A 9883-nucleotide genomic window follows, 5' to 3' on the forward strand; every position below is an offset into this window, starting at 1 on the left:
TCAAATGATGTACATTGCAATGGCAGTGAATCAGGAACTGACAGACAGAATTAAAACCAGTGTTCAGCCCTCCTCAAATTTGTAGGAGAAGTAATGGAATAAACAATGTCAGAATAATTTAATACTGAGAGAAGTAATTGAATTAAAGCACTCTTGTGTACATAATGTCAAAATGCATAAAAGAAAGTAAGAAACCCATATGTGGAAAGGAAACTCAGATTTTCAACAAAATCATTTTCAGAACATGCAATTTTCCTACAAAATTCCCTGTTTTGTAAATGCAGACAATTACTCACTTTCTTGCATGAGACACAGCTGACGGCTTGGTGCTCACCCTCAGATTGAGCTAAAACTCAATGCTCAGTCTGTACTGCTGCATCTGGGGTTTAGTGCCCAAAGATCTTGGAAGAACCCTCTTTTAGGATGTGGTGAGTTACCCACCATTGGGAACTGTCTTCCCAATGAAATTCACTCTATTTTATGTTGTTTTATTCTACTTTCCATAGCTAGCCCAGTTTAGGTGCCTTCAGTTGGCTGGGAGGAGTGCCATCTGCAGGGAATGCTGCAATGGAAGGTGGCAGAGGGCCACTGGGGCTGGGGACTGCCAAGCCACACAGTGCCTGAGCACAGCAACAAGCTCATGGCCAGACTGGAGGAAACCTGGGGCTAAAGGTCAGGGAACTTGTTCTGAGTCCTCCAGATTCTCAAGGAAATGCCTTGGGATGCATAAAAGTGAGGCTAAAGTGTGGCAGGAGGCTTTGGCACAGCTGAACTAAGGCTTAGGGATGTCACTGATGCCATTGATGTTGGACCAGGGACTCAGAGAGATGTAGGGCCTGTGCTGTTGCCCCTTTAGTCCCTGGGGCAGCCTTTTTGTATTGGGCTGTGTTATGGCTGGTACCATGAAAAATACAGGAAGCTGAATAATTTCATGATTATTTGTACACAGCAGCTGCTCTCATCTCAGTATTCAGGATCCAAATTCCAGCCTGAGAAGGGGCCAGAGGGATATTGTCCAATTCCTCAAGGATGTCCCTCCACACCTCCCAACATATCGGTCACCTGAGGTGAGTATTACAGCCATGCACAGAAGGTTTATCTGGGAATGTCACCTTTTTCTCGTGGTCACCCCCAACACAGCAGAGCCTTTGTAGGCTGGGGTATGGGAAGCTGCCCCAAAAGCATGCCCACCGCCTTCCCACCAATTTACACACTCTTTTTATACTTTCCTGTGAAAGTCCAATTATTTTTCTTCATCTGTGCTCCCTTTGGTTCGAAGTGGGGAAATACCTTTGTAAAGGCAAAAGTCACGTATTGCTGAAAGGAGACCAAATAGGAGGCATGGAGATAAGAATGACTAGAAATGGGAGTTTACCTAGGTTGTTAGAGAGCAGGGGATACCTGTGGTTTAATGGTTCTGCATGCTCTGAAGCAGTTTGGGTGGAAGAGACGCTACTGTGGGGTAAACACAGAGCAGAAATTATGGCTTAGATCTGGTAACACTATGCTCAAAATGGGACAGAAATATCCCAGGTTCTTGGAAGCAAACCAGAATGCTATCTTTGCAAAACCTTTGAAAATGCCAATGTTTGTGAGGAGTGTTCATGGTTAAAATCCTATTAAGAATAAAATGCTTTATTTCCTCTTGGAATTTATAATTTAGGGGATATCTCAGACTTTTTTTCCTACTGCTGCATTCTATTACTACTACTGAGATTAAACTGGCTTCATTTCTTTTAACATAGACTATTATCTGTTTGTATCATTACATCAATCTTTCTATAAATACTTACTGATATTTGATAGCTTTCCAGAGTAATGCTTTCCTTTCTATAATATTATGCATCTGATGAGGTAAAGATTTTAATTCTTAAAGAAGAACATGTTAATGTATTTAATGATTTTATCATTTTCCCTTACTATTCTATTTTTATGGTGAATTTAGCCTCATAATTTAAATATTTTACTATGCACAAAAGAAATGTCACAATCATTAGTGTAATGCTCATGATCCATATCTTATTTTCTGGTAAAGTGTGGGACAAAAAGCCATAACAAAGTGGGTTATTTAATCAATGTTCAAAATGTATGGATGGGAAAGGTGAGCACATGCTTTCAGGACCCTGAGAATTTTCTCTATATCTTGTGAAGAAGTTCCAGGAAACCCCTGCTCTCTGTTTTTAGGGAAGTTTTGAGGCATACCAAACCTGAAATGCATACTGTAGATTGTCAAAGGCAGCACAAATTTCACTAATGGCAGACACTTTGTTTTCAGGTATTCCTAATACTTTAAGAACCAGAGACTACATTAAATACTATGCACAACTTGTGGCTGCAAGCCAAAAGGAAGCCCACATGACATTTAGTGCCCTTGTCTGCAAGCTGATAAAAGAGTCTGGATTCTCTAAACTCTTTAAGTGCTCAGTGTCAAGCTGGAATTCAGTAACTACAGCCTGAACAACTTATGTTATTTAAAAATGCACACTTAGCTCTAAGAGGTTTCCAAGCACTCTAATGCTGGGGTATTTGAACAGAGTAATAGGGTGCTTTTAAAAAAGCTTTTTATTTTGCAACTTTATGTTCTTCATCTTGTTCAAATATTATTTACTTTAGAATTCATCTGATAGACTCAAACTTAAACATGCTACTCAGTATAATGGGGCAGGGTTCTGACAAGCCTCAGGAAACTAAAAATGTTTGAAGTATTTAGACTTTGCTATATCACAAAGTAAATTTTGCACAGTTTGAGTATGTGCTCTGAGATCACATAAAAATGCTAGACAGAATTATTCCTACCCAGTCATTTGAACTACCCAGATCTGCCAGTTTGTAACATGCAAATGAACCTGTGTGTTTGCTCCTTCCAGGAGCTCCAGAGTTGTATAAAATTGTGCTGAAATCCTGTGCAGAATAATCCAAAACGTCACTGCAGCAGGCTCTTAGTCCACCCCAGATAGGAACTAAATTGCCTGGTCTTTGTCTTGCCTGTACACAAACAAGTACAGTTCCTAACTCACTGCAGGCACAGCTATTTCTTGCTGGAAAGGATATCATGCTTGTTTAGCTCCTTTCCTCTCCATCTGTCACTGGAGCCATGGCAGAGCAGGGGATCACAGCCTCTTGGTAGGACTTTGCAGAGTCCTGCACTGCATCCTTAATTCTTTTAGTTAATGAGCATTTAAATGAAACAGACTGTGTCTGTGTGGACTGAACATCTTCCATAATCTTCCAATGAATTAATGGAAAACTGAATTTCTGAGAAAAGAAACTATTTTTGTGTCTGACTCTGTAGCAAGAGGAGAATTTACAGCTAAAAATTAAAAATTAAAAATAAGGTACCCTCTGAGACAGAAAAGAATTTAATTCTCAGTGGAATTCCTGAATTCCTAAACCCTACAGCTCTAGGGAGCTGTAATGGATATGCTTTTTAGCTCTGCAGAGGGTTGTCTGTCAACAAATTTAAGTTATCTCCTTCTCCTGTCCCACACCAGTGAGACCTAGAGCAGAGGGGGAATTCCTCTCACTTAACATCTCTAGGAATCCTGCAAAATGGAAGATGATTACAAATTACTTTGCTTCCACTGTAGTAGCATCCAGTACAGTGTCTGAGAGACAAACTCCATACACTGAAATGTGTCAAGTGGTGCTAGAGAGAGTACAGAAAGGTTCATCCATCCAGACTGAACCTTTCCACTGCCCTGAGATGCAGATGCTGGCAGCTGGGGCCAGCAGTTAGCCAGGTGGATCCACCTGGGAGTTATCTTATGCTTCAACCAGCTGGTGTTGTCCAGCTGAGGAGCATTACCAGTGAAAATCCTGTGAGCAAGAGTGTAGATACAAAAAATGTGAGAGGATTCTGAAAGTTCTTTAAAAGAAGCTGCTCAGACAGACAAAATAAATATAGCTAGGGAAGTCAGACAGGAGAGAAGATAAATTTGTTTTAAAGCTCATTCTGGTTCAGTGGTGAATGAGGAACAAGTTAAAACAAATAGCAAGTACCCTCTCCCTCCACCCAAGTGCCAATGAAAAGAGATTGCAGGTTGTATAGTAGAAAACACCCAAGATGGAAGATGAAAACATCACTGGTGTGACAAGCTGGCAGCAACGTGAAGCAAAGGACATTGAAAAGAAAAGCTTTTTACCTGTATCAGGAACAAGAGAAATGGAAGCAATGATACAGCACCACTATTTGAAAGAGACATAATAATGATATGAAATAAAATATTCAATAAACCCCACTATTTTCCATTTACGAAAGAGGAAGATAATGGGCTACTACCACATGAGGATGATAAATAACAGCAATCTGTTAAAGACTAAGTGGGCTGTTGGACAAGAGCTATTAGAAATAAGTATTTTGAATAGGTGCAGATTAAATCTCTCATTTGGTGATGTTTATTTACTATAAATCTTGAAAAGCCATGTTAATTTCAAAAGTGCCAAAGAAAGTTAAATTGATGATATATTAAAAGATATTTCAGTGGGTTGGACAGCTGTTAATCTGAATTCCATATCATGGAAAAGCTGATGCTGAGCTCAATTACAAAAAATTTTCCAGAGTCTGTTTTAATAGGATAAAATTTGAAATTTCCATGCAGGAGAAAAAAATATGAAACAAAAGGAAGGGCTATTATCTAAAAACAGTATCTATGAAAATTATTTAGGGTTTTTGTGGCTGAAAACAGCTCAGTATAAAAGAGCTGTAGAGCAAGAACACCTAACATGACCTAAGAGAAGCAGATTCTGGCTGGTTACTCAGAAGAAAGACAGGGATGGCATTGTCATTTTGTTGAGTTACATTCATAGGATATTCAAGGGCTCTTCCTAAGCAAAGAAAGGCATTGAAAGAGGAGAGAGAGAGAGAAAAAAACTTTTATTTGTGAAGTTGATCATGTTTTAGACAAGGCAGATAGGGTGTTCCTTTGCCTTGATATCCCCTGAACATCAGATTTGAAACAGAGACAGTAAATGTTAATGCTGAGAGCAAAGTGGGGACAACCTGTTCCTGTTTCACTAGCCAAGGTGGTTCCATGACCCACCTGTGCAGGAGGAGCACAACTGGTTCTGTGGAGTGAAGGGTGGGATGCTGGAGTTGGACAGGTGATGATGTGGTTATCTCAAGGGAAAAAGAGACAGTAGAAGGCAGAGAGAGGTTAGAAGGGGTAATCAGATTGGACAAATTAACCAGCTAAATCCAAGATTTGTTACATCCTGAAGGGTTCCACCAGTAAAATAGTTTATAGCTTTTTGTTGAGACCCAGGATCAAAAGGCTACAACAGCTGTTGCCTGAAAAGTGCTCCCCTCCTGGTAAGAGGTCTGTCCACTGCCCATGTGAGTTCACCCCAGTGCACCGTGGGTGTTCCCTTTCCCCTGTGTGGTTTCTGCCAGGTCAGGCATGGGGTGAAGCATACAGCTTTCAGGGAGGAATGGCTGTAGGATGCAGGATGCTGATGGTGTGGCCTTGGAGGGCCTTTATGTGGGGTTAGGATTCATGTTGTTGCTCAGACAGAGTCAAGCCACTTCACACATCTGACAGGAGCTTTGAAACTTTGAAGTCCGCAGTCTCCATTTCAGATTTGGTGTAGAGCTTGAATGACCCCAGCCTTTTCCAACTTGATCACCTGCTCAAATAAAACATGATTTCTCCCCACACACATTGCCTTACTTGTTTCTAGCTCTTTAAAGGTTATGTTGTGTGAGGATGTGTATCACACAGAAATTGTATACAGAAATTTGATTAAAGACACCAGGATTTTTCTCCTTTTGTAAATTCCATTTTTTTGAGATTTGTTTGAGGTTTGGGTTTTTGTTTTTAATTTTTTTTTATTATTTTTTATTGCAAGCAATAAAGTAACTCAATTTTTGGAGAATTTTGTCCAGGTCTCCTGAAAAAATGTGCAGACCTGAAACAAATGTCTGGATTGAGTTGAGACCTTGGAATGAAACTGCAAACCACAATAATTTCTTGTGGTTTCTAGTAGCACTGGTATTAATATCACCTAGAAAGTGTATACCATACCTCTGAGTTGCTAAGGCAGGCCTGCAGCAATACTTCAGACTGCAGTCAGACTACCAGCTGCTCAGTAAACTCTGCTCAAAGCACAGTTTGAAGTGGGGTGTCCCAGAAGTTGCCACCAAAGACTCAGCCCTAGAGAGATGGGTAAATGCTTCTTTAACACCACTGTACACTGTGTAGTAGGTAGACAGTTTCAAAAGTAAGAGAAAACAATCTAGAGAATGGAAATCCCAGCATCTTTAGCTATCTGCTCTAAGAGTTTCCTGTCAGTGTAATTTTGGGGCTTTTGGTGCTGTAACTTCAGAAATGCTGCTTCCCACGTCATTTACTTTCTTGGTCCTAGGCTTACAATGAGGGCCTCATATTGGAAAATATTTCTTTTTTTTCTGTTTGGACTAGAATGGCACTAGCTAAATCTACAAGTCTGATCCAATTACTCTTACATTTATTACATCACTACATAGAACAAAAAGGGGAAAGATTTTGATTAAACAACAAAAAAAAATTACATTGCTATCAAAAATCCAGGAGAAAATTTTGCATAAATAAATTAAAACAATAAAAGAGAGAGAAAGTAGTTGCATAATGTCTTGTGTTCATGTGGTATGGCAAGTTCAAGTTGTCTCGAGAGGGATGATTCCAAAACCAAGTTTGTGACATGCACTTAGGGAGCTCAATGAAAGCCAAATTGCCCTGTGAAAAATGGGATCCCTAAAATTGCAGCTTCTGCAAATAAGGTAGAAGCCTACTGTGAATATTCAAGGACATGCATCTGTGTCACATTTGCCAAAATGGTTTTGTTGTTGTTTTGTGTTTTTTTTAGTTTTAATTCTAAGATTCAATTTCAGAACTGGTTCTAGTTGTAAAGGTGAGAAGCACACTGAGAAAACATCTTGCAGAGTAGTAAAAATGTATAAATTGCACCCTGGTGTGTGCTGGATGGACTGGGCTGGTACGGCTGTGCTATGGACACTGCAGCTTTCCTGACCCTGATGCCATGGAATGGCCTACACTCTGCTCTGGGAAGACCAGAAAAGCCAATCAATAGTAATACAGCTCTGGCTCTCCTTCTTTCTCACTTAACAATGGCCTTTTGGTCTAAAAGACTAACAAAGCATGGGCTTAGAGCAGGGAGTCAGAACACCTGTCTCCATATCTGGCATTGTTCTGCTCCGATCCAGAACAGATGGCAGGTTTTTGCTTCACTATTCCTTCACCTGCAAAATAGAGGCAGCACCCCAGAGGCATGAGAGTTGGGAAATGTTAAAGTTATAATGCTGCAATGGTGCTGTTATTATTTAAGAAGTACATCTTCTTCTTCCATAGGGAATGAAATTCAAGACTGTTCAGACGTGCTTTTCTAATGCTGCAAAAGGAGGAGAGACTCTTACCCCGATGGAAACTTGGGAAAATGCTTTGGCTGGTGCCTCCTGGGAGGGTGTTAACATCTGTCTGCAAAGCATGGGCAGTGTGTGACCTCTCACAAGATGGCCATCTAGTCAGGAACCCTGCTTGTTGGCTGCTGAGACTGATTCTCAGGTGTCTTACATCAGGTACAGCTTTTTACTCACCGTGTGAGTCCATATCCTATGAGCATAGCAGTATGGGGTGACAGGCAAGGCAAATAAGGCAGCAGAGAATGAGAATGAGAAATGAGAGATTTTGGCTTGGCTTATGGCTGTACCCCTGCAGTGGAGTTGCATTTTCAAAGCCACTATATAGTCAGAAGCACTCAGGAGTGTTTCCAAGTATGTAGTAGCTGGAAACAAGGACTAAAACCTTTCCAGAAGCCAGAAGCCATTGATTTCAGTCAAAGGATTTCTTCCTAAAATGTACAGCCTGCTAGAGAAGATTTCCAGTAGTCATTAAAGGTGCCCTAGAGGTTACCAGAAGTGAAAGGTGAATTAAGACTAAGATGAAGTGTTGCATCAGGTGAGATAAAACACAGGTTCCCTCTGGTTGAAGCCATGATAAGCCTGTGTCCTAGGAAAGTAATTCTGCCTATATCTTGCAGGTGCTTGCTTCAACCAAATAAAAGCTTGGAGAGAGATTTCTTTAGTGTTCTGAAGACACTTAAAAGCAATAACATTTAGCTGATGTGAAGTGTTTGATGAAAGTTTCCAACGCATGCTCAACAAAAGTCTTTGAAGTAAGAATAGCAGGATTATATTATTCTGGAGGTGTATAATTTAGTGTAAATAGACATCTCATAGAAGCACAGGGACAGGAGGAGGATATGTATTTGGAAAGTGCATTTAATATAATATAATAATATATTACACTACACAAACAAATCTTCTCTTTAACATGTGCTATAAAAATTGTTCTTTGATGCTTTCTGAAGCAAGAGATCTATTTTAACTCTCTGTCTTTCTTGTTCTGCTAAACAGAGAGACGTCTAACTGCCTCACAGGGAAATCATTGCTTCTGTCATTAATGAAACAGGATTTGTGATCCTTTCAAGTCCAGGAGGAGGTTGGTAGTTTTGATGACCTTTTTCGTTACTTACATAATGAATAATTTGGTTTAAAAATAGTTGAAGATCTCTTGTTGCTGTTTTACTTTGGATTTTGTCTTTTAGAGGAGGACAATTAGCTACCGTGAATACAGAACACATCCAGCTGATGCATCACTGAAGATGGGGAGCTTTTACAATTTCATTTGTTTATACACCCTTAATGCCACCCTGTGCTCCTGCACAGATGAAGAAGGGAAACACTGCATCTGTGGGGGAAGCCTCACCTCAGAAATCAGATTGCAGGTGCTCGGCATGTCGAAGTGCTGATCTTGTGAGGAGTAGGAAACAAGGGGAGAATTTTCCCTCCAGCTTCCTCATGCTGTGTCCGTGCTCCTCATGCCCCATCCTCTCTCTGGTATGGCCTCATGCACTCAACACAGCATGGTTTGTCCAAAGGAAGCTGAGACAGAGCAAGACACAAAAAGTGAGGATTTATCTCCTCTTTCCATCAAGACTGCTTGAAAGAGGACGCTGTTTCACCAGTGGTCCTGCAGGAAACTTTCTCTGTAGCAGCTGCTGGTTTTAACAGTGCAAGTCAGTACATTGCTTTGATGAAATCTGCTTCTCTTTTAGTCCGTGTGAAAAAACTTAGCCCTGAGTAGGAGCCATCCTCTGGATATAGGCAAGCATGAATTAAGGTCTCTGCCTAATCACAGACTAGGAACCTCAGCAATTCTTCGGTATTTTTTTCAATTTATAATTGATAGTGCAGTTGTGGTGTGCTGCTTCTGAGGCAGTCCAACTTGGAAAAACACATTTCTCCATATTCCTTGCCTTTCCATCAACTGTGCCTTTAGAGAGGCTCTCTGTGAGGCTCCTGGGGCTCTGGGGCCCTGTCAGGTCTGAGGATGAGCATGATGGCGGAGTCCACCAGGATTTCGGATCTGGGATCTATAGCCCTCCTTGGTAATGGAGATGCTCTGAAATTTGTGAGGTTGTGTTTGTGCCCATGTATCCAAAGGGAATCAGCGGGGACAAGGATGCATGCAGCACATTTTTCATGGAGGACTAACTTGGTAAAACTTGTGAAAAAATGAAAATCACAGTTGTGTGATTTACCAGAAGCTTTCACGTAAGACGAGTCTCAGACAGAGGAGTGAGGTAACATGCAGCTGGGTATGAGACATAGCAGATGTGTCCATAAAGTGTCACTGAAATCAAACACAGTCCTCACCTGTGCATCTCTCACTTATGCCTCCCTGTCCATGTTTTACTTCACGGACTGAAACTAAAGTTTTAGTTTCCTTGTGCCTGGTACTTTATTTTCTTTTTTATTTTTTTAGGCTGGTTCGGTGTTCTCTATGGACTTTCTTTATGTTGTTATTTTTTCTGAGCTGTTCGGTCCTTA

The 9883-nt window shown here is 40.7% G+C and overlaps 1 long non-coding RNA gene across 1 annotated transcript in view; it reads left to right on the forward strand.

Annotated features, from left to right (window-relative positions):
• Positions 1-800: 800 nt before the first annotated feature.
• LOC108448485 overlaps positions 801-9883 on the forward strand; it is a 17019-nt gene continuing 7936 nt past the window's right edge. Inside the window, exons 1-3 of the long non-coding RNA XR_001864380.1 lie at positions 801-1067; positions 7344-7570; positions 8408-8492. This is a non-coding gene — a long non-coding RNA (uncharacterized LOC108448485). The remainder of the gene's footprint in view (positions 1068-7343; positions 7571-8407; positions 8493-9883) is intronic.

This window comes from Corvus brachyrhynchos, unplaced genomic scaffold, assembly GCF_000691975.1.
Source record: "Corvus brachyrhynchos isolate BGI_N302 unplaced genomic scaffold, ASM69197v1 scaffold167, whole genome shotgun sequence".
NCBI classification, from domain to species: Eukaryota; Metazoa; Chordata; class Aves; order Passeriformes; family Corvidae; genus Corvus; species Corvus brachyrhynchos.